General features: G+C 43.1%; 1 pseudogene; it reads left to right on the forward strand.

The window, feature by feature from the left end:
• LOC112074087 (A disintegrin and metalloproteinase with thrombospondin motifs 19-like) overlaps positions 1-26349 on the forward strand; it is an 80532-nt pseudogene that overhangs the window by 52071 nt on the left and 2112 nt on the right.

Raw genomic sequence — 26349 nt, forward strand, 5'->3', positions numbered from 1 at the left:
GAGAGAGAATGCATTGTTGGTTAGGGGTTCGTAAGTTAAGGCATTTCTCTGTAAGGTTAACCTGTTGTATTTGGCGCATGTGACTAATACAAATTTGGATTGTGATTTAATTTGAACCCAGTCATATTGACCCTGAACGCCAGTCATAATTGAACCCAGTCAATTGAACTAAAGTCATATTGCCCTGAAACCCAGTCATATTGAACGCCACGTTTTCATGTTTGAACCACAGTCATGTTGAACCCGTCATATTGCCTGAACGCCAGTCATATTGAACACCCGTCATATTGCCATGAAACCCAGTCATATTGAACCCAGTCATATAGCAACCAATCATATTGAACCCAGTCATGTTGAACCCACGGTCATATTGGCCCTGAAGCCATGAGTCATATTCGAACCCAGTCATGTTGACCCAGTCATATTGAACCAGTCTATTGAAACTAAGCTATATTGCCCTGAAACCCAGTCATATTGAAGCCAGTCATATTGAACCAGTCATATTGAAACAAGTCATATTGCCCCTGAAACACAGTGCATATTGAAACAGTCATGATTGAAACCAGTCATATTGACCAGTCATGTGCCCTGAACCCAGTCAGTCACGTGACCTTCAGTCATATTGCCCTGAAACCTCATTCAGTCATATTGCCAGCTGTGAACCCAGTCTGAACTAGTCATATTGCCCTGAACCATTCAGTCATTATTGCCCTGAACCGCAGTTCAGGGCTATTGCCTTGAACACCCATTCAGTTCATATTGCCCGTGAAACCCAAGTCATATTGCCCTGAACCTTCAGTCATTTGTCCCTGAAACCCATTTCAGTCATATTGCCCTTGGAAACCCATTCAGTCATATTGCCCTGAAACCATTCAGTCATATTGCTGAACCCATTCAGTCACTCATTGCCCTGAACCCTTCACTGTCATTTTGCCCTGACCCATTCAGTCATGATTGCCTGAAACCCATTCAGTCTATTTGCTGAACCCGTTTCAGTTCATCATTGCCCTGAAACCCATTCAGTCATATTGCCCCTGAAACCCATCGTCAGTCATATTGCCCTGAACCGACCTTCAGTCCATTTGCATGAAACCATTTTCAGTCATATTGCCGCTGAAACCCATTCAGGGTCATAATTGCCTACTGCAACCCATTCAGTCATATTGCCGCTGAAACCCATTACAGCTCATATTGCCTGAAACTCAGTTCGTCATATTGCCCTGAACGCACATTCAGTCATATTTGCCCTGAAACGCCATTGCAGTCATATTGCTGAACCGATTCAGTCATATTGCCCCCTCTGAGCATGTTTTCTAGCAGAGCAGAAACCATAGGAAAATTAGCAGCATTTTCTCGCGAGGAGTGAGTACAGGGAGTGTAAGTGTGTGTGTGTGTGTGTGTGTGTGTGTGTGTGTGTGTGTGTGTGTGTGTGTGTGTGTGTGTGTGTGTGTGTGTGGTGAGATGGCGAGCCTAAGATGTCTAATGGACATCCAGGCCCTTAGAAACTGCACTTAATTTATTTTATTTTCGTCCATCAAAGGCAGGATTGTTCTGCCGGTTTTCGTAATGGAAAGCATTAGTTCTGGATCCTTTTCAATGGGGTGATTAAGCCATCAAAGGTCACAGCATACGATCCACTACATGAGAAAATACAAAATCCCCTTCTCGTGTTTTCCCCCTTAACCTGATCCCGCAGGAGCAAAAGAGTTGCAGCTGTCATTTCCAGGCCAGAATTCGGGAGCACACACCAGACATGGCGCTAGTATGTTGAACTGTTAGGGCAATTTACCTGACGGTGGATGAAATGGAGGGCTTTTTCCCTTTGAACCGGATCCACATTTTTAAAATAAAGGCCTGAAATCACTTTGATTACTGGATGGAAGAGAAAGGAGAGGACAAGGGAGAACATACTGTATTATTGTAGAGTTAGAGTTAGGGCTTATTGTAGGGTTAGGGCTTATTGTAGGGTTAGGGCTTATTGTAGGGTTAGGGCTTATTGTAGGGTTAGGGTTTATTGTAGGCAGAGCCATCATGCCCCAGAGCCATCATGCCCGCAGGGGCATGTGCTCCCTCAGATTTGTCCTGTTTAAAAAATACATWAAAAAAWATAWAWATAATAATATATACACTCCCGGTCAAACGTTTCTTTATTTTTACTATTTTCTACATTGTAGAATAATACTGAAGACATCACAACTATGAAATAACACATATGGAATCATGTAGTAAACAAAAAAGTTTTTTAGATTTTAGAWTCTTCAAAGTAGCCACCCTTTGCCTTGAGTAGCCACCCTTTGCACACTCTTGGCATTCTCTCAACCAGCTTCACCTGGAATGCTTTTCCAACAGTCTTGAAGGAGTTCCCACATATGCTGAGCACTTGTTGGCTGTTTTTCCTTCACTCTACGGTCCAACTCATCCCAAACCATCTCAATTGGGTTGATGTTGGGTGTTTGTGGAGGCCAGGTCGTCTCATGCAGCACTCCATCACTCTCCTTCTTGGTCAAATAACCCTTACACAGCCTGGAGGTGTGTTGGGTCATTGTTCTGTTGAAAAACAAATGATAGCTAAGCGCAAACCAGATGGGAGYCGTATCGCTGCAGAATGCTGTGGTAGCCATGCTGGTAAAGTGTACCTTGAATCCTAAAAATATCCCTGACCGTCTCACCAGCAAAACACCCKCACACCATCACACCTCCTTCACAGTGGGAACCACACATTCGGAGGTCATCCGTTCACCTACTCTGCGTCTCACAAAGACACGGCGGTTGGAATAAAAAATCTCACATTTGGATCTTATGTCTAATGTCCATTGCTCGTGTTTCTTGGCCCAAGCAAGTCTCTTCTTCTTATTGGTGACCTGTAGTAGTGGTTTCTTTGCAGCAGTTCGACCATGAAGGCCTGATCCACGCAGTCTCCTCTGAACAGTTGATGTTGAGATGTGTCTGTTACTTGAACTCTGTGAAGCATTTATTTGGTCTGCAACTTCTGAGGCTGGTAACTCTAATGGACTTATCCTCTGCAGCAGAGGTAACTCTGGGTCTTCCATTCCTGTGACAGTCCTCARGAGAYCCAGTTTCATCATAGCGCTTGATGGTTTTTGCGACTGCACTTGAAGAAACGTTAAAAGTTCTTGACATTTTCCACATTGACTGACATTCATGTCTTAAAGTAATGATGGACTGTAATTTCTCTTTGCTTATTTGAGTTGTTATTGCTATAATATGGACTTGGTCTTTTACCAAATAGGGCAATCTTCTGTATACCACCCCTACCTTGTCACAACACAACTGATTGGCTCAAACGCATTAAGAAYGAAAGGAATTCCACAAATTAACTTTTAGCAAGCCACACCTGTTATTTGAAATGCATTCCAGGTGACTACCTCATGTAGCTGGTTGAGAGAAAGCCAAGAGTTTGCAAATCTGTCATCAAGGCAAAAGGTGGCTACTTTGAAGAATCTCAAATATAAAATATATTAACATTTGTTGAACACTTTTTTGGTTACTACATGATTCCATATGTGTTCATAGTTTTGATYTCTTCACTATTATTCTACAATGTAGAAAATAGTAAAAATAAAGACAAACCCTTGAATGAGTAGGTGTGTCCAGACTTTGGACTGGAAATGTATATTATTTATTTGTTGTAATACAACTAGCCACCTAGCATTTTTATGAAGTTGGCTTTAGCTAGCCCAGATAGGTTCCCAATCTCCAAACCCCATATCTAGCTATCAATAAGCCATTTCAGGTTATCACTCAAATTAGAGTAGCTAGCTTATCTAACTATTTTAGCTGGCATGCCTGCTGAAATTAAAAAGCAAGCAGGAACTAAATGTAATGAAAAGACTCACATTCCTTTCAATCTTTCACCAAGATTTTTAGAAGAGATGCAGAGAAGAATATTTTGTTTCTTTAAAAAATAACCACCAGTCAGGAGGATACAGACAGCTAAAAGGGTATGCTTAGATTTTTTTTTACAGAGAAATAGGAAAAAGGTCTTTCAGGTGTTTGAAAAGGCCTAGCCCCCTCCGGACCACGGATTCCACCCTTAGAGATGTCAACCATTTTGTTTTCCCTGTTCTCCATTGCAGGCATTGCCTACCTGAGCGGCATGTGCAGCGAGAGAAGGAAATGCATCCTTGCTGAGGACAACGGCCTCAACCTGGCCTTCACCATCGCTCACGAAATGGGCCACAAGTGAGTCAAGTTTTTCCTCTCCCACAACTTTCACCTCACACTTTCACCTCGATATCCACCACAAAGGCTAACCAACTGTCACCTCACTCTTCACAAGCTCGATATCCACCACAAAGGCTAACCAACTGTTCACCTCACTCTTCACAAGCTCGATATCCACCACAAAGGCTAACCAACTGTCAGCTCACTCTTCACAAGCTCGATATCCACCACAAAGGCTAACCAACTTTCCCCTCACGCTTCACAAGCTCGATATCCACCACAAAGGCTAACCAACTTAATTATCTCACAAACATGGTATGACATCTATAATTACTATAGACAGTTGGCTGTGCAATGCCATGAGTTGTGTGGAAACAAATCTATCGACACAAGTTTACGCAGTAGTTTTGTATCTGAATTTAGCAGAGAAATCGATCGCTAAGATGCACTGACTTTATTTTATGCCCTGATAACAGAGTAAGAGTTCTATTCAGTCTGTATCGCTGAACATTCCTTTAAATTTCAATCACGCAGTAACGCTGAACTTCCGCGATATGGATTGAATTGAGCCCTAAAGCTCTGTTAAGTAAAGTCATGGTGGTATGGGGAGTCAAAGGAGCCTACTTGCCCTTAGAGGGCCCTTCAAGGTGTCCCCAGAGCGAAAGAGTGAGCAGCTCCGCTAATGCTAACGTAGCATCTGGTCTTAWGAAAGCCTCCAAGGATGTGTCATCATCATCCTCACTAGCTCTGTATAGGAAAATCCTCTGGTTTTGTTCCAAAAACACCACTGTGCTTTGTCAGGGCTGTAGCCGCTGTTCCAGTTTGTCTTTTTGTTTATTGGATTGTGTGTGTGAAGCTATTGTTTATCCAACTGTGTGTGTCTGTAGATTTGTTGGACAAACTGAAGTCTCTGGGGTGGTGAGATCAGTGCCCGAAGTTGGTTGCTCGTCTTTGTTGTGTGCTTGTCCCAGTTTGGTCCCGCTGATTCAACAGAGATGGGGTTATCTGAGTCTAGAACGCTAATTATTAACTAGTTATTTCATTGTTAATGACATGTTATGTGTAAGCATGCGTCTTGGGACGCGAGTCTTCCTATGAATTTGCCTGCATGTACTTAAATGCATTCACATGTTGGCTATTGGTGCTAGCCTACAAAACTAGAGATGTGTGTGTGCGTGTATGTCTGTGTTTGTGTGTGATGTATCTGTCTCAAGATAGCGAACAGGAAAACTAGTTGATGAGTCCTGGAGCACACTTGTCTCTGCCAAATGAGCTCAGAGATCAGAGCTCGCGTTCGTCATGACTTGGCAGTAGTTTCACAAAGGCCACGCTGATGCGGACTACAACTCAAAGACATCAAAGTATCTTGAGTCACTTTCCAAAGGCAGTTGGGGTGAACTGACACAGAATTTAATTACAGAGTCAATACCGTTGAGTGCAAATGTCACAGGGCTAGCAAAGCATGTCACAGGGCTAGCGTAGCATGACACAGGGCTAGCGTAGCATAACAGAAAAATAGCATAGCATGACACAGGGCTAGCGTAGCATGACACGGGGCTAGCGTAGCATGAGACAAGGCTAGCATAGCATGACAGTGGGCTAGTGTAGCATGACACAGGGCTAGTGTAGCATGACACAYGGCTAGCATAGCATGAGACAAGGCTAGCGTAGCATGAGACAAGGCTAGCGTAGCATGACACAGGGCTAACGTAGCATGACAGAGGGCTAGCGTAGCATGACACAGGGCTAGCGTAGCATGACACAGGGATAAACTAGCATGACATAGGGCCAGTGTAGCATGACACAGGCTAGTGTCGCATGACACAAGGCTAGCATAGCATGAGACAAGGCTAACGTAGCATGACACATGGCTAGCGTAGCATGACACAGGGCTAGCGTAGCAAGACACCGGGCTAACATAGCATGAGACAGGGCTAACGTAGCATGACAGAGGGCTAGCGTAGCATGACACAGGGCTAACGTAGCTTGACAGAGGGCCAGTGTAGAATGAAACAGGGCTAGTGTAGCATGACACATGCCAGAGCTGTCTTCGGAAGGTGAAAGCCATGACGTAGTGCATTCACAAAACACAAGGTGCAAAAGAAAGGCTGTCTTGTATGAGGTCATTACACATAACGTTATTCATCCAATGCATCATCCATCATCTTCCACTCAAAATAGCAAAATATTATTGTGAACATTCTCGTTCTATCTCTCTCGTTTGACTACATTTTAATTTGTGTTTCACTCTATTTCTTTTCCATAAACCTTTAAAATAATTTGTTAATATATTGCACTTATGTGCCTTAATGGTCTGAGTATTTTTGTAAGGTACTAGAGATTAATAATGGCCTAGAACTGCCATTAGAATTCATCCTATAATTGCTCTAAAAATATACAATCAAGTGAAATATTCGTTATGTCATTTGATATGTTACTGTAAGTTGAAAACTGATGTTTGATTTAGGAAAAAAAAGTTTTTTAAATAAAGCTCTTGCGGATAGCTTTTGGCATATCCCATCTGTTATACATTTGGGACAAAATTTAATATACATGTCTGACAGTCAAAAGGATGTATTTTTAGCTGTGTAGCTCAGAGTAAAATAGCAGAGTATCAGTCTTTGCAATGGCTTGGATGGCCTCATTGAATTTGCCATTTTTAAAACATAAGATAAAACGTCTGAAGTAGACACAAAATGTTCTTCTAAGCATGGGGATTTATAGCCAGTCATGCAGAACTAACTGAGATTAAAAACCAATGGTCGCGTTAACTATCAAATCAGATGCTTCACAGTCCAGATGCCGACTGCTTTATCTGCATGTGGTGTTTGGATATTTTTATTTTATTTAACTAGTCAAGTCAGTTAAGAACAAATTCMTATTTACAATGACGGCCTARCAAAAGGCAAAGGCCTCCTGCGGGGACGGGGGATTAKAAATAAAAAATWAAATTWAAATATAGGACAAAACACACATCACAACACTACATAAAGAGAGACCTAAGACAACAACATAGCATGGCAACAACACATGACAACACAGCATGATAGCAACACAACATGACAACAACATGGTAGCAACACAACATGGTAGCAGCACAATACATGGTACAAATATTATTCGGCACAGACAACAGCACAAAGGGAAATAATGTAGAGACAACGATACATCACGCGAAGCAGCCACAACTGTCAGTAAGAGTGTCCATGATTGAGTCTTTTAATGAAGAGAGTTTGAGTGTTTTTTTGCAGCTTGTTCCAGTGGCTAGCTGCAGCGAACTGAAAAAGACGAAATGACCCAGGGATGTGTGTGCTTTGAGGACCTTTAACACAATGTGACTGGCAGAACGGGTGTTGTATGTGGAGGATGAGGGCTGCAGGAGGTGTGAATGGTTTACAGAGAAACCAGAGTTCAATATCGAGCTGAACCTAAATTTCACATCCTCTCTAGCCTTCCTATGTAGACTCCTGGCTGGCTAGCGTCTGATGACTTGAGAGAAACAAACAGGAATTATTTAGCAGAAGTTGTTTCTGAACAACTTGCAGAAGTTGCAGKGTTTTGTGCATTTCTCTCCTAACTCAGTGTTTGACTTGTTCCTCGGTAATGATGGGGTCATGTCCTCTGTAGACAATGGTGGGTTAAGGAAAGCATCTGAAAGGCCCGGCTTAGTCCTGAGCCGTTGGGTCCCTGACAAGGCTTGCGAGTCACCTCCATTTTAGTAACCTTATCAAAGTGTTTTTACAAGAGGGAAGCTTTGTTCCTCCTCTGTGACCCTTGATGCACATGATCTTTTCTCACCAGCCACTGATGCGATTTCACAATAGGCCCAGGAGGTCTCACTTTGTCCTGTGGAAATGCTGTAAAAAAGGAGAAAAAAGGGAGGAAACCAGCCCAAATGTAGACATGAAGGGAATTATCTAAGATCTGAAGGTTGACTGTTGGGAATATATTGCTAATGAAGGATTCCGTATTATGGGATATGATTTATGATAATATATGTGCTTTATTTGTACATGAATAGTGACTTAAAATACATCATGGACATGCATGCAGTGCAGAATATTTTMAAAATATCAGAGGGGGTTTTGCTGTCAAGACAGGGAGGGGTTTGGGGTCAAGCTTCAAGTAAATCACGACCTGGTCCACTGATTTAATCCTCACATAATAATTTCCCCCAAAATGTCTAACAGTGTTTCTTTATGTTTTATTGCCGGACTTTTGTCTCCCATTTGCACTAGAGAGCCAAGCCAATGAAACCACTTTAAAGGGTTAAAGGGGCAGTGCAGTTAAACATTAGATTTTTCCATCTCTATGAGATCTTAGGGCACCATAGGGCTCTGGTCAAAAGTAGTGCACTATGTAGGGAATAGGGCTCTGGTCAAAAGTAGTGCACTATGTAGGGGATAGGGCTCTGGTCAAAAGTAGTGCACTATGTAGGGAAAATGTTTCTGGTCAAAAGTAGTGCACTATGTAGGGAATAGGGCTCTGGTCAAAAGTAGTGCACTATGTAGGGGATAGGGTGCTACTTGAGGATGCAGCCAAAAATGAAAACCCACCCCCTTCCCTCTACCCTCTCTGGATAGAAATCTGTAGCAGATGGGCATTGACTCGTTGCCCTCAGCAACTGGAATCAAGGCGCATTTAATACCCGTGACTGAGTGAATTTGTGCCGATGTTTATTTGCTAATTCCCAGCGCTTTTCATGTTCTTGCTTGTTTTTCGGGCAACGACACATGGTTATGGTTTCATGCTAGTGTGTCCTCCTCGGACCAGGTTGGGTGTATTTTTTTTGTCCTCTGGTTTTGATAATGTCGATAATGTGCTGGTAATGTGTAGTGACATTTTTCTGAAATCCATGTTGGATTTCCTCCCAGTTTACACCCTGCTGATTCAAGAAATCATCCAACCAGGATTTCTGGGGGGGGGAAGTTTTAGGAAATTTTCAGGAATTTTGCTAATGTGTGTAAATGTGTCTGATTTTAGCTGAGATTATAGCTCTTTAAACCTACTCTGACACCTCTTGATTGATTTGAGGATCCCTGTTGCCTTAAAGTTTTAGGACATTTTCAGGAATTTTGCTAGCCTCGATTGTGGTATCATGGCATGATAAAGAGTGTTAAGYAGTGGCATGATGGCACAAACAGACTGGTACCCAGGAAAGAATTTTGCAACCTTAGTCAATAATGTTTTTTTTCTCTCTCTCTGTGACTGTAGCATGGGTGTGAGTCACGACAACGACCACCAGTCATGTGCGGACGGCCTCCACATCATGTCGGGAGAATGGGTCAAAGGTCAGAACCTGGGCGATGTTTCCTGGTCCGGCTGTAGCCGTGACGACGTGGAGAAGTTCCTCCGGTAAACCAGCCATCCTTCGTCCTCCTCTTCCTTCCTCCTTCTCACCCTGATCATTTATGTTTCAATTCATTTCATTTCATTAATTGGTTGTCAATTTGACCAACTTAAATGTTAAAATAACGTTTATATATTTATTAATTTCATATTGGTTATTTGAAGTCCATTGCCACGATCACATGTCATCCATTTGCACAGAAAACAGGACACCCTGCTTACTTCAATGTTTCACTCCTCTCCCCAGTGACGTTATGCATGTATGTCTAAAGACTTGTTTATAACATCAACTACAGCCACAAGAGTCATGCTGTGGAGGAATGCAGGTTGACATTTATTGTCATGAATCTTGCCCTGGAGGCAGAACTGAGCGATTTTCAATAGATGGGCCAGCTGCAAAGTCAAAATTGTCTATGTTGTAAAAATTCATGAAAACGAAAACTTGATTTTTAGTCTTCATTTCAGATTCATGACAATGAATGCCAACCTGCTGGAGGKATGAGGGTTTGAATGAGACAGCTGAAAGCTGTGGATGATTAGTTGACCATAATACAGTAGTAAAGTACAGRCAGTGCAGCTGGGAATTTGGCCCGTATTCACAAATCAGTTTAGCCTTTTAGATCATAATGAATAAGATTATATCGACAGGGGGACCTGATCCTAGATCAGAARTCCTACTCTGAGACGCTTTATGAGCCCAGACCTGGGTTCAAATAGTATTTGCCATKGTGATGTGAAATGCCCTCAATAGGAATCCATAGTGACGTGAAATGGTCAATCGGAAGTCACTTCTTTGCCAGGTTAGTGGAGAGTGACTCAGTATAGAACTTTTCTGTGTGTGTGTGTGTGTCCGTGTGTCCATGTGTGTGCTCTGGATAAGAGCGTCTGCTAAATGACTTAAATGTAAATGTAAATGTAATGCATGCACGTGTGTGTGTCGTAGGTCCAAGGCCAGTAGTTGTCTCCTCCAGACCGACCCGCTGAGCTTGAACTCAGTGATCCTGCCATTCAAACACCCAGGGATGACCTACACGGCAGATGAACAGTGTCAGATCCTCTTCGGAGCCACCGCCTCCCACTGTCAGAACATGCAGGTGAGTGAAGCACTAGGAAATGGGAGTTGATTACAAAAGGCATGAACTGCATCGCTGCATCGGAAATGGCGCCATTTATTTTCTAAGGGTGCAGTCACACTGAGCAGCACAGAGTAAAATGGTGGAGCCAACTGAATGTATTTCAATGGGGAAGGTGCATTGGTTTGCATGAGGTTGCAGCACACCAAGCACGGCCTCAAAAAGCGCYTAGCTTATACTCTGTTACCTCTGTGTGGGATGCGTCGCGAGGTCATCCTACATCTGAACCGAGCATGTTGGGATCAGTACCTAGTTTTGAGTTCAGAGAATATTTCCCCCTATTAAAGACAAGAGCTGTGTTCYAATARCCATGCTAACATACTGTATACCGCATACTTAATGAGTATATACTACATACTACATACTATTAGTTCATTTTAGTGTACTGTAAATAAACGGTATCCTTTTAGATGAGCGTACTAGAGCTTTGCCTGTCTACCGGAAGTTGATGCTGTTGCTATGCAACCTCTTACTAGCTTGTTAGCATAACAATTACTAGCTAGACTTTTTACYACTTRGGGTGTGTTCTTAAATTCAATCTGGAGTGCCAGCGMGCGCTCAGAGACCGCTCTGGGCGTTCATCAACTCAGAGAGTTGTCAGATTGTCAGTTCATAAATTCAGAGCGTTRCGCTCTGGGAGCGTTCAGAGCGCACACTGGACACTCTGGCCCGAGGAGTAGGGTTGACCCGAGTGTTCTGGCCTCACAACGGCAGTCAAGCACCCAAGCTAACGTTGGCTAGCTTGCTAGCTACTTCCAGACACAAATTAGAGAACAACTCACTCTGATCATTTTACACGCCCTAGCAGAGCTGGTTAGGCAGTTTTCATGTTATCTAGAGTGTTGGTGACTAATTGTGCTGCTGCTGGCAACAATTMAATTACTCTGACACTGGCCATATTCAACGGGTGTTGAGCATAAATTCATCAGTTATTCTGCGCTCYAGAGRGCTCTGAAATCGGAGTAGCTAGCCAGAGCGAATTTACAAAAGCACCRGAATGTCCATTGAGAACACACAATGACAATACCACTTAGCTAAGAATGAGAGGAATAATCCAGTCAATAAACATTGGGTAGTTAGTTAGAGATAGCATATAGTTAATATACTGGCAGATTTCAGTTATTAGTAGACAACTAACATTAGGTAGCTAACTAACATACCGGTACAWACTACTGTAATGCTATGTGGTTCGTAAGGATAGCATAGCTAACAAATTGTCAGCCAACATAATGTGTAAGGTAACTTATTTGAAAGTCATTACTTTATRACATTGTTCAAAATGTTCTTAACATTTGTCATAKTTTGTTAAAACAATGAATTTGTATCTGTTCTCGTTGGACTTCGGCTGCATATTTTCCGCCATTTTCTTCAAATCTGAAAACGATGTGAAGCRACGCCCATTTTCTGAAGAATTGCATTATGGGCCCTAAAAGCACGTAAATAGTGTCCACTGCTTGTATACTTAATATTTTGGCGATTGTAGTACGACATCCGGGAACTTTTGGCATACTAACTACATCCATACTATGACCAATAAGCATACTATATACTCAATTTACGCCAAAAATAGTACAGTTAGTGCGGTTAGTATGAGCATTCGAAGATTTGTGATTATGTACGGAAGTTCTKCCCTTACTAAGATAACAACAACAACCAATGTCATATTTCTAAAACTAGAAAATGACTAAAATTAAAATAGACCTCCTACATAGCAGAAATCAAAGCGATCTTGACTTCAACGATTCCTACTTATGTCACAATGGCACACTCACTGAAATACAATTGTACTTTTTTTGCACTGTTGCCACTGTATGTTTGTCACCGTGTTACTATGGAGACACTGGTATCAACCACATCCATCAGTTCCAGAACATATCCCCCTTCCGAAAGGAACCGATCTCTATCTCTCTGAGAACCCTACAAATCACTTCCTCCGAGGTCTTGGGGGGGGAATGTTTTTACTGTTTCGATAACCACTCAAGCTTTAATTCATAAAAACGGAGACATATGAACTCTCCCACCAGTCGCTCTGAGTGAATCCTTAATCTCCACCATGAATCACCAACAATAGTTTTTTTAAACGGATGACAGATAAATTAAATAAAGAATTACCAAAGATTCGATCGAGGTTCCTCACGTCGCGTCCTGTCACGATAAGATGGCGGCGCGGCCTCGGCGGTGGACTCGTTTGTACCCCAGAGGCTCAGCAATCTCATAAAAGCAACCCATTAATTAAGCTTGTTATCAGGCACCATGGCAACCGCTGTGTTTACYAACCAAACACCCCCCTAAATGGCATTGTGATTTTTTTCTCCACCAGAGTGCAAGCGGTTTGAAGAGGACGTGAGCTTTTTATCCATTGTTGGGCTTGTGAAGCTGTATTTAGAGCCTGCCTGCAAGTGTTTTTAATGGGCCAATGAGTTTTTTTTTTTTTTTACTGAGAATGTTAGGGGTTGTTTTATTGTTGTCAGGTGCTAATGGAAATCAAGAGGTCCGTTTTCCTTCTTTTCTTTTCTCATTGAGTTTGTTGCGATTGTGTAATTAGTGAAAATGCATGTAGGCGTGATGCCCACTGTGTTGTTGTTTGAATCACAGAATGCCCCTTTAAAAATATGTCTTGGGGGCCTAAAGTAAAGCCTGTATGTGGTTAGAGGTCCTTCACGCAACAGGTGGCTAACTTTGGTGGCAATCTGGCCTCTTTACTGTGTAAACCCTACACCTTTAACTGTGTAAACCCTACACCCTTTAACTGGGTAAACCCTACACCCTTTAACTGGGTAACCCTACACCTTTAACTGGGTAAACCCTCACCCTTTAAACTGTGGTAAACCCTAAACCCTTTAACTGTGTACCCTACACCTTTAACTGTGTAAACCCTAAACCTTTAACTGGGTAACCCTACACCCTTTAACTGTGTAAACCCTAAACCCTTTAACTGGGTAAACCCTAACCCTTTAACTGTGTAAACCCTACACCTTTAACTGTGTGAACCCTCACCCTTTAACCATGTATACCCTACACCCTTTAATCCATGTATACCCTAACCCTTCTAACTGTTAAACCCTCACCTTTACCATATGAACTACACTCACACACTATCAACCATGTGAACCTTACACCCTTTCCTAAATGGTGCACTACTGTTGACAAGGGTCAATAGGGTTCTGGTCAAAAGTAGTGCACTATAATTAGGGAATAGGGACTTTGTGACCTAGCCTTGGTTTGCCCCTTAAACCTTCTATTTCCTTTACACCACCCCCTTCACTTCCTCTCAATGTATTGGGGCAGATGTAGAAACTTAGGTGATGACATGCTTCAAAATGTATTGGGCAGATGTAGAAACTTAGGTGAAAGATCGCTTCAAAAGAGGATTCCTTGATGATTGGTTTTCTATTGAACCATTGCAAATCTCATAAAAATAGCTTTTCATTGGTATATTTACAGTGTGTTAATCTCAGTTAACCAGAACTAAAATCCTGCATAATTAGTTAATCTGCGAGGTTTACTTCTGGATTCATATGTATTAGAAATTGAGTTCCGGTTTGTGAAGAATCCACCCTTGCAAAAGGAAACTCTCAGCCAAAGTCCCCACCCCCCTTCCGCTAATTTCACCACACACCGCAAAGCTTTCGAAGTTTAAGCACCGCCTACGCCCAATCCTGATACATCTAAATAATCTGTGACCTTCGCCCATCCTGATACATCTAAATAATCTGTGACCTTCGCCCAATCCTGATACACTTAAATAATCTGTGACCTTCCCAATCCTGATACATCCAAATAATCTGTGATGTTCGCCCAATCATGATACATCCAAATAATCTGTGACCTTCGCTCCTGATACATCTAAATAATCTGTGACCTTCGCCCAATCCTGATACATCCAAATAATCTGTGATGTTCGCCCATCAATGATACATCCAAATAATCTGTGACCTTCGCCAAATCCTGATACATCCAAATAATCAAATCAAATCAAATTGTATTGGTTACATACACATGGTTAGCAGATGTTATTGGGAATGTAGTGAAATGCTTGTGCTTCTAGTTCCGACAGTGCAGTAATATCTACAAGTAATCTAACAACAACTACCATAATCAGAGGTTCCTTGGTGTCCACATCAACAATGATCTATCATGGTCCAAACATACCAAGACAGTCGTGAAGAGGGTACGCAAAACATTTTACCCCTCAGGAGACTGAAAAGATTTGGCATGGTCCCCAGAGCCTCAAAAAGTTCTACAGCTGCACCATCGAGAGCATCCTGACTGGTCGCATCACCGCCTGGTATGGCAACTGCTCGGCCTACGACCGTAAGGCGCTCCAGAGGGTAGTGCGTACGGCCAGTACATCACTGGGCCAAGCTTCCTGCCATCCAGGACCTATATAATAGGCGGTGTCAGAGGAAAGCCCATAAAATTGTTAGAGACTCCAGTCACCCAAGTCATAGACTGTTTTCTCTGATACCGCACGGCAAGCGGTACCGGAGCGCCAAGTCTAGGACCAAAAGGCTCCTTAATAGCTTCTACCCCCAAGCCATAAGACTGCTGAACAAATAATAAATGGCCACCGGACTATTACATTGACCCCCCCCCCCCCCCCATGCATAGTCACTTCACTCCTACCTACATGTACAAATTACCTCAACTAACCTGTACCCCCGCACACTGACTCGGTACCGGTACCCCCTGTGTATAGCCTCGTTGTTGTTATTTTACTGTGTTACTTTTCACTTTAGTTTATTTGGTCAATATTTTCTTTAACTCTTCTTGAACTGCACTGTTGGTTAAGGTCTTGTAAGTAAGTATTTCACGGTAAGGTTCTACACTTGGACATCATTGTGAAGAGTTGTGAAGAGTAGTAGTGAGTGCCAATACTTTTTTATTTTGTCATTTTCCAATAAGAACACCTATTTCCATTATGCATTGAAAGCTTTTTTTATAACCACATGTAACATTTTTTAACAGTGATTCAAGTAAATAAACATAGACTGCATCATAAAAATGTATGTCAATAAACTTTATTTCTGTCTGTGTGGGTGTGTGTGTGTGTGTGTTGTGTGTTGTGTGTGTGTGTATGTGTGGTGTGCGTGTGTGTGTGTGCGTTTCAGTATGTGATGTGTTCAGGGCTGTGGTGCCGGGTGGATGGAGAGAAGGACTGTAAAACCAAACTGGACCCACCCATGGATGGCACAGAGTGTGACCCTGGAAAGGTAGTTAGAACCACAGAAATGTATTACGATACAGTACATGTATTTGTGTAGAACATGTGGAGGACTTCTGTCATTTGTGGACACTGCTCTTTTTCACATGACTTCATTCAAGTTTTATTATAAAAACTAATTATACAAATTATACCAAATGGTATAGTGTACTATTTTTTATATAGGGTGCTATTTGAGACGTTTTGTCCTATTGTTAGATCGAAACAACTTAACTTTATAATTACAACATACAGCTTTTCAGACAAAAAAATGTATTCMATTATTTTTCAGGGTAGACTCMATTGCATCCCTTTCTACCTCTGTGTCCGCATCCCAAATTACGCTTATATCCCTTCTGAATATAGTGCACTACATTTGACCAGAACCTTATGGGACGTGTTCAAAAGTAGTGGACTATCTAGGGAATAGGGTGCTATTTGGCACGTAACCAATGTCTTTATTAATTCATCACATTTTCATCATCTTAAAATCAGCCAATCAACACGATATAGGTCACTACCAAATGGTCTCTCAATACCAGCCTCACAAATATGAAATCATCTTTTCCACACAAGCCCAAGCAAGCAGCCGTTGCTGCAAGAGAAAAGAGAGCGAGTGAGGGAGAGAGAGAGAGGGGGAAAGCGAGAGAGCGTGAAAGAGCGAGTGAGAGAGAGAAGAGAGAGAGACAAGAGAAAGAGAGAGCCATCCTCTCCGAGATATATTATAAACAGGGAGATGAGAAACAGCCTGTGGGCCAAGGGAAGGGGCCAGCTGTGGCCGCTCACGGCAAACCCCTGGCCCCGCTTCAGACTGTCTCCACGTCCCTTTGTGTATCCACGCTGACAGGCAACATGATGCAGAGCACCGCGCGGAGTCCGACCATCGTAAACCCTGCTAGTAACGCCACCAGGAACGTGTTGTATGTACGCCACGGTTGAGTTTTAGGTATTAGAGTAGTGAAGTACAGAAGGGAGTCTATTGAGACTTTGTCCTTAGATGCACCATTTATAATCTGTAACAGCCCATGTAGAAATTCAAGTGCAGTCTCTTGAAGAAATATGCTTTAATTGATCACCGAAGTGTACGTTGGGAGGAAACATTTTTTTGGGGTGGGGGGGGGGTCTTTGAATAAGGCCAGTGAACTCTGGAGAATGTTACTCGTCATCAGAGTGGACAGGACGTATTAAATAGTGAGATCCCACTTCTAGGGCAGTGTTTGAATTATTTCAGGTATCTTGGAATGGGTGGATTGTATCAGTGAAAAGTTGACGTTAAAGAGTTCCATCCTGTCCAACAGAAGTGTCAATAGTAATGATGATGAGCACAAACCAGAGTAAGGGAGATTGCCAGTGTTCAATCAGACCCTGAATCCTCTGTTTACATAGCTCAACACATCAGCCGCCACATAATCAGCAGCACGTCAACGGCAAGGCCGAGTTACACTGTGAGTGCAGCGTTGTTTTGTATTAGTGTTGGGTTCAGGAGTGTTTGCGTTCACAGTTGTTCAGTAGTGGGGTTTCATGATGTCATTGGACAGGGTTGTAGGTTTGGACACTGTGTGATTTATTCAAGTGTGTGTGTGTGTGTGTGTGTGTGTGTGTGTGTGTGTGTGTGTGTGTGTGGTGTGGGTGTGTGTGTGTGGTGTGTGTGTGTGTGTGTGTGTGTGTGTGTGTTGTACTCATGCAGTGGTGTCGTGCTGGGGAGTGTGTGAGCAGAGCGGTGCCAGTGGAGCAGCCATGGGGGAGTGGAGCACCTGGGGGTCCTGGGGAACTTGCAGTCCAACCTGCAGCACTGGCATCAGTGGACGCCAGCGCAAGTGTGAGAGTCCCAGGTACTTTACACTTAACGACTGTCTCTGAGTAGAGTCCCAGGTACTTTACACTGTAACGACTGTCTCTGAGTAGAGTCCAAGGTACTTTACACATACGACTGTTCTTGAGTAGAGTCCCAGGTACTTTACACTGTAACACTGTCTTCTGAGTAGAGTCCCAGGTACTTTACACTGTAACGACTGTCCTTGAGTAGAGTCCCAGGTACTTTACACTGTAACGACTGTCTGAGTAGAGTCCCAGGTACTTACACTGTAACGACTGTCTCTGAGTAGAGTCCCAGGTACTTTACACTGTAACGACTGTCTCTGAGTAGAGTCCCAGGTACTTTACACTGTAACGACTGTTCTGAGTAGAGTCCCAGGACTTTACACTGTAACGATGTTGTCCTGAGTAGAGTCCAGGTACTTTACACTGTAACGACTGTCTCTGAGTAGAGTCCCAGGTACTTTACACTGTAAGACTGTTCTGAGTAGAGTCCCAGGTACTTTACACTATAACGACTGTCTCTCTGAGTAGGTCCCAGGTACTTTACACTATAACGACTGTTCTCTGAGTAGAGTCCAGGTACCTTTACACTATAACGACTGTCTCTGAGTAGAGTCCCAGGTATTTACACTGTAACGACTGTCTCTCTGAGTAGAGTCCCAGGTATTTACACTGTAACGACTGTCTTTTGAGTAGAGTCCCAGGTACTTTACACTGTAACAACTGTCGCTGAGTAGAGTCCCAGGTACTTTACACTGTAACGACTGTCTCTTTGAGTAGAGTCCCAGGTACTTTACACTGTAACGACTGTTCTGAGTAGAGTCCAGGCACTTTCACTGTAACGACTTGTTCTGAGTAGAGTCCCAGGTACTTTACACTGTAACGACTGTCTCTGAGTAGAGTCCCAGGTACTTTACACTGTAATGACTGTGTCTGAGTAGAGTCCAGGTACTTTACACTAACGACTGTCTCTCTGAGTAGAGTCCCAGGTACTTTACACTTAACGACTGTCTCTTGAGTAGAGTCCCAGGTACTTTACACTGTAACGACTGTCTCTTTGAGTAGAGTCCCAGGTACTTTTAACTATAACGACTGTCTCTGAGTAGAGTCCCAGGTACTTTACACTGTAACGACTGTCTCTGAGTAGAGTCCCAGGTACTTTACACTAACAACGACTGTCTCTGAGTAGAGTCCCAGGTACTTTACACTGTAACGACTGTCTCTTTGAGTAGAGTCCCCCAGGTACTTTACATCTTTGAGTACATTTTAGTCATTTAGCAAACACTCTTATCCAGAGCAATTGGGATTCAGTGCTGAAGGGCACATGGACAGATTTTTCACCTTGTCGGCTTSAGGATTCGAACCAGCAACCTTTCAGTTACTGGTCCAACGCACTTTATACGCTAGGCTACAGGAGCTTTACTTCTTTGATCTTGACCTCCATTCCATGCATTTTGTTTTGTATTGTCTCTGTGGGACCAGTGGGAAAAGCCGGGACTGTGTCGGCTCCAGGATGCAGTACAGGCTGTGTGAGAACCTACCCTGCCCTGCCGGGAGCCCCAGCTTCAGAGATCAACAGTGCCAGACCTTCAATCGCCCCTCCCTACACTGGCACTCCGTCATGGATGATGGTATATATCTAGATCATAGACTGTATAAAAAAAAAATCCATTGTAGATCAGACTTGCAAAGGATGCCTACCATACACCCCCGATTTCGCATTTCAGCACCATTGTCTCACTCCTTGCGCCTCGTTGCGCCTCGTATCGCCCCGTAGTTGAGGCGACCATGTCAAACCACACTGCTGTCTCGTCGATGGTAATGATTCTCTCCTTTATCTTATATTGCCCTACGATACTCACTGAAGTTCACACCGGCATTTATTTGAAACGTTTATTTGCTGAAATGCTGATGCCCGGCTATTAAAWGGGACAGGCAGCTATTTGAGACTGCGTTTAATTGAAGTTTTACTGTACACTATTCACAATTACTGCAGTGCAGTTCTCTAAACCACCAACTCTCTCAGACACTAACTCTCAAACTCTAATATCTTGCTTTGCTCAAGCCTCTTTCTTGGTCTAATTGTGCCTGTTAGGGTAGAGTTGGTAGCCAAACCGGTCTGTGTGTGTTTGAGCGTGCTATGCGTGTACCTGTGTGTGTGTGTGTGTGTGTGAGGCCCATGTTAGCGGCAGCCCCAGGCTACAGTAATTGAACCTGGGTTCTGTGCAGAATGACAAACAGGCTCTCCAGTGGCTCTCTCTCTCTCTCTGCTCTGGATGACATCACTGGAGGACATCACTAGATGACTTCACTGCACAGACGCTCTGCCTGCTGGAGCACAAAGCTCCTTTCATCAGGCAAGGGTTCTCTCTCTCCTTCTCTCCCTCTCTATTTCTCTCTGTCTTCCTATCTATCTATATATCTCTATCTCTCTCTCTCTCTCTCTGTCTCTATGTCCCTCTCTCAATTCAATTCAATTTCAAATTCAAATTCAATTTCAATATAATGGGCTTTATTGGCATGGGAAACATATGTTTACTCACAAAAGTTCCAGAAGAATAAAGACATTTCAAATGTCATAGTATCTCTACATATAGTGTTGTAGTGATCTGCAATAGTTAAAGTACAAAAGGAAAAATAAATAAACATAAATATAGGTTATATTTACAATGGTGTTTGTTCTTCACTGGTTGCCGTTTTCTTGTGGCAACAGGTCACAAATCTTGCTGCTGTAATTCCACAATGTGGTACTTCACCCAATAGATATGGGAGTTTATCAAAATTAGTTTTATTTTCAAATTCTTTGTGGGTCTYTGTAATCTGAGGGAAATATGTGTCTCTAATATGGTCATACATTTGGCAGGAGGTTAGGAAGTGCAGCTCAGTTTCCACCTCATTTTGTGGGCAGTGTGCACATAGCCTGTCTTCTCTTGAGAGCCAGGTCTGCCTTCTGCGGCCTTTCTCTCTCTCTCTAATTATCTCAATGTCCCTCTCTCTGTCTCTACCTCTCATTTGATTGGTTAAAGATCAGACACTGTCCCTGAAGATATGCAGCAACTGCTTCTTTGGAACCCTAACCATATTATCCAGGTGCATTTGTGATAACTAAAAGGTTGCAGATTTCAATCCCTGAGCTGATTGGTGAAGAATCTGTCGATGTGCCCTTGAGCAAGGCACTAAACCCTAATTGCTCCTGTAAGTCGCTCTGGATAAGAACATCTGTTAAATGASTAAAATTATAGCTTGCGGATACAATGCATTCCTCAAATGCACTCATGGTTGATATAGATGATCAAAACCATCTTTGATACGTAACAGGTATTCAGACTGGCTCCCGATGCTCCCAATCCCACATTCCTCCATATTTGGAGCAGAGAGGGGTAAAAAGTGGCTTTGACTGGGAGATTTGGGAGATAGCGAGTGTTGGACATCCCATGTGTACAACACGATGCTGCTGCTGGAAGGCTGCTCGCATAGCTCTGACCTCAAGCCTGCGTCTCAAACGCCATCCTATTCCCTATATAGTGCACTACTTTTGACCAGAACCCTATGGGCCCATTTGGGATSCAGACCAAGTGTGCGCTCGGTGCCAAGTCCTGGCATATTGCACAAATCAGTATAAACCTGTCGGCCGCATGTACGCACGCTTAAGTGTTCAAAGATGGGGATTGAATGTTTACAACGTAGCCTCGTCAAACACTGTAAGAGATTAATGCGCCTGGAAGATGTTTCGCGACCGTTTCGCGACGCCGCAATTAGTTACATCTTGGCCCCCTTCTCAACCGAGCTGGACTAAAACGAAGGCGGGTMGCTTTTTAAACATATCGCTGGCTTTTTAAACATATCGCTGGCTTTTTAAACATATCGCTGGCATAAACATTTTGACAGGTGACGAGATAAGGATGTAAGAGAGTGTAGGGTTTATGAGGAAAGCAGCTGGCCCTGATCCAGCGGTGTTCTGTTTAAAGCATCATTAAGATTCCAGACTCCACGTGAGCTTTTAAAAGGGCAATCTGCAGTTCAAACAACAACAACAAAGTGGACACCCTGCCACTGTTTTGGTAAACATCTGAGAATTGGAGCTGGACATTTTTTACCACTTTCAAATTCATAGACATTGCTATGGTATCACGTTTTAGGGAAGACCCAGATGGAGACAGTGTCGAAGTAACAAACGTTTATTACTAGAACAGGGGCAGGCAAAACGACAGGTCAGTAATCCAGATCAGAGTCAAAAGGTACAGAACGGCAGGCAGGCTCGAGGTCAGGGCCGGCAGAAAAGTCAAAACCGGGAAAACTAGAAAACAGGAACTATAGAAAAAGAAAGGAGCAAGGGGAAAAATGCTGATAGGCTTGACGGACAAAACGAACTGGTAACAGACAAACAGAGAACACAGGTATAAATACACAGGGGATAATGGGGAAGATGGGCAACAGCTGGAGAGGGGTGGAGACAAGCACAAAGACAGGTGAAACAGATCAGGGTGTGACATATGGATACAAGGACTAACAATTGATGAGATCAACATTTTAATTCAAAAATACATGTACCAATTGCCGATTGCCCCTTTAAACACTGCATATTTATCTTGTTTCGAAAACATATACACACTTGCTGCATGCAGGCTGCACAGTAGGCCCTCCTAGTCCTATAGATATCTTAGTATGGAGTCAGTCCACCACCTAAATGTATCGTGTAACCCAGGGCTCTCCAACTCTGTTCCCYGGGAGCTACTCTCCTGTAGGTTTTCGCTCCAACCCCATTTGTAACTAACTTGATACAGCTTATCAACCAGCTAATTATTAGAATCYGGTGCACTAGATTGGGGTTGGAGTGACACCTACAGGATGGTTGATCTCCGGGAGAGCCCTGATGTAAACCTGTAAATGTCAATACAATGTTTAGTATTTTAGGTTTCTCAGAATAGAAACCTAGAATTTGCACATTGACCAAAGATTGTCTGTGAAAAATCTAATTTGCGTCTATGCAATGCATTATAATGTGTTATAAATGTGCGTCTATGCCATGCATTATAATGTGTTATAAATGTGCGTCTATGCCATGCATTATAATGTGTTATAAATGTGCGTCTATGCCATGCATTATAATGTGTTATGAATGTGCGTCTATGCCATGCATTATAATGTGTTATGCATAGTTCCTAATGTGTTATAAATGTGCTTCTAAAACATCATGAAGAAGTTATCCATAGAAAACAGAAAGTGTCACCAAATGTTTTTTTATAAATGATGCATCCAATCCAGTTTTATTATTCACCAACATTTAGTCAGTGTGTTTAAACCCCAGAGATAACAGAGCTGCATGAGCTCAGACACGCCGCGGAGACTAACGGCTGAAAGCTGCAGTTGGCCGTTCTATTGCCTCTGAATATCAGCCGTCAATTTCTGTTKATTTTCCAACGATTCTACATGTTAAAACGGCCCAAACAGCCAAACAATGTTTGTCATCACCCAGCAGGTGATAGCTAACACATTGCAGCCACACGCTGCTTTTAACCGTTCGATCTCTGGCGTGTCTGACCTCTAAAATGTAACTTGCTGAGATGTCTGGGTTGAACGTATTTTTAGCTGGTTGTCATGAAGGTCACAACGGGGTCACGGTCATGAACATAGAGCATGGTGATATGATATCATATGCCTTAACACAAATATCTGTGGTACACTCTTAGAAAAAAAAAGAGTTCCAATGGGTTCTACATGGAACCAAAAGGGTTCTACATGGAAGCCAAAAGGGTTCTTCAAAGGGGACAGCCAAAGAACCCTTTTAGGTTGTAGATAGCACCTTTCTTTCCTGAGTGTAGTAGTTCAAAGCTAATAGATATGGTATCGTGCATGAACGTCAAGATGAGGTCATGTAGGTGTTGTGTATGGGTAATGATGGGGTTGTGTAGGGGTCAAAATGATAGAGCATGGTAATATGATATGAAAGGATAGGCATCTGAAGTTCGGAAATTTTCTGAGGAATAGGATAGGATATTCTCTATATGGTGACCCTACTTTACATTAAATGGCACCCTATTCTCTATATGGTGACCTACTTTACATTAAATGGCACCCTATTCTCTATATGGTGACCTACTTTACATTAAATGGCACCCTATTCTCTATATGGTGACCTACTTTACATTAAAATGGCACCCTATTCTCTATATTGGTGACCTACTTTACATTAAATGGCACCCTATTCTCTATATGGTGACCTACTTTACATTAAATGGCACCCTATTTCTCAATATTGTTGACCTACTTTACATTAAATGGCACCATATTCTCTATATGGGGACCTACTTTACATTAAATGGCACCCTATTCTCTATATGGTGATCTACTTTACATTAAATGGCACCCTATTCTCTATATGGTGACCTACTTTACATTAAATGGCACCCTATTCTCTATATAGTGCACTACTTTACATTAAATGGCACCCTATTCTCTATATGGTGACCTACTTTACATTAAATGGAACCCTATTCTCTATATGGTGCACTACTTTACATTAAATGGCACCCTCTCTTCTCTACTCTCCCCAACCCCCACCTCCTATCCCCTCTTACTTGTCTCCACATCTCCTCCCCATATCCTCTCTCTTCCTCTCCCCTCCCTCCCTCCTCCTCGCTTCCTCCTCCTCTCTCTCCTCCCCTCCCCTCTCTCTCTTRCAGAGAGGCCCTGTACACTGTTCTGTTCCTCCACAGGGAAAGAGCAACCCCGCCTCCTGGCTGAGAAGGTGCTGGATGGAACCTCCTGCGGCTCTCAGGAGTCTGGCCTCTGTGCCAACGGGACATGTCAGGTACACCAGTCATGTGACAGGGGACTTTTCAGGTACACCAGTCATGTGAAGTTGCCCCTAGACGCTGATCTTGGGTCAGCGCATATCCCCACTAATGGTTAAGGTTAGGATTGTGGCAGGGGAAGCTGATCCTAGATCTGTACCTAGGGGAAACATGTTATGTGATGTGGCATGGGACTTGTCAGGTACGCCAGTCATGTGACAGGGGACTTGTCAGGTACACCAGTCATGTGACATGGGACTTGTCAGGTACACCAGTCATGTGACAGGGGACTTGTCAAGTACACCAGTCATGTGACAGGGGACTTGTCAGGTACACCAGTCATGTGACAGGGGACTTGTCAGGTACACCAGTCATGTGACAGGGGACTTGTCAGGTACACCAGTCATGTGACATGGGACTTGTCAGGTACACCAGTCATGTGACATGGGACTTGTCAGGTACACCAGTCATGTGACAGGGGACTAGTTAGGTTCCAGTGTGTTCTACATTTTCAGTAATTCTATGGTAGATTTACACAATATAGTTCTAAATAAAGCTGGAAGTTTTGCATCGCTTAATGGCACACAAAACCCAAAGCGCTGGAGATTTTTTGTAAGTGTTACTTGCAGCCATCTCAAGCAACAAAACTTTTCCCCTGACATCTCTGATGCAGGTTAGTCTGATCTGATGTCACAGTTCTCGGACAGCAAAACTGTGAAGATTTTTCCATATTGCAGAGAGAGAAAGTCATTTTCCAAGCTGTTTCCCCAACACATATTTTTTTAATACCACAAAATACACATTCCATGTCTCCTTCCAAACAAAGTCTTCAATGTCAAGTCCAGCAAGAAAATAAATGGTGCTTAAATCACTGACCCAAAATGGTGCCCTATTCTCTATTTAGTGCACACTTGTTTTTACCAGGGCCCATAGGGCTTTGGTCAAAAGTAGTGCACTGTGTAGGGAATAGTGTTCCATTTGGGTCACAGACCCATTGTTATCGGCGGAGCCCCACGGCCACCCTCCATTATGTTGACTGCACTCCCAGGAGCAGGGGAACGTGCCTTCAGTAGACAATCACTCCAATGACCCTCTTTCTCTGGTAGAAAAATAGACAACTGGGGAATATTTCAGAAAACACAGGGATGATTTGCGGGGATTATTTCCTGCTATCTGGGCTGGAGAGAGATGAAAAGAGAGAGAGAGAGAGAGAGGGGACGAGAGAGAGAAAGAGAGAGAGAGAGCGATAGAGCGCAAACAACAGACAGGCAGACAGACATGATAGAGAGAGAGCACGCAAGAAAGAGAGAGAGAGAGGCAGACAGTCAGACAGACAGTCAGACAGACAGACAGAGAGAAAGGCAGAGAGAAAGGCAGACAGAGAGAAAGGCAGACAGAGAGAGAGGCAGACAGAGAGAGAGGCAGACAGAGAGAGAGGCAGACAGAGAGAAAGGCAGACAGACAGACAGTCAGACAGTCAGACAGAGAGAGAGAGAGAGAGAGAGAAACAAAGTAATATGTTGCCCTGGCGTTGTAAGGATGTTTCCACGCTCCCAGAGTAGGTCGTGGCCCAAGCCCCAGCACACACCCATCATCCTCTCTGACACACGGATGGCCCATCTGTGAACTGCTGGCACTTGGTCAAAAGAATCTGCTCTCCAGCTACATATTTCTAAAGACATTAATAAAGGTTAAAAAAATAAAAATAAACTAGGRAAGTCAGTTATGAACAAATTCTTATTTACAATGACGGCCTACCGGGGAGCATTGGGTTAACTGCCTTGTTCAGGGGTAGAATGACAGATTTTTACCTGGTCTGCTCGGGGATTCAATCCAGCAACCTTTCAGTTACTGGCCCCACACTCTA

This window comes from Salvelinus sp. IW2-2015, unplaced genomic scaffold (assembly GCF_002910315.2).
Source record: "Salvelinus sp. IW2-2015 unplaced genomic scaffold, ASM291031v2 Un_scaffold2490, whole genome shotgun sequence".
Taxonomy (NCBI): domain Eukaryota; kingdom Metazoa; phylum Chordata; class Actinopteri; order Salmoniformes; family Salmonidae; genus Salvelinus; species Salvelinus sp. IW2-2015.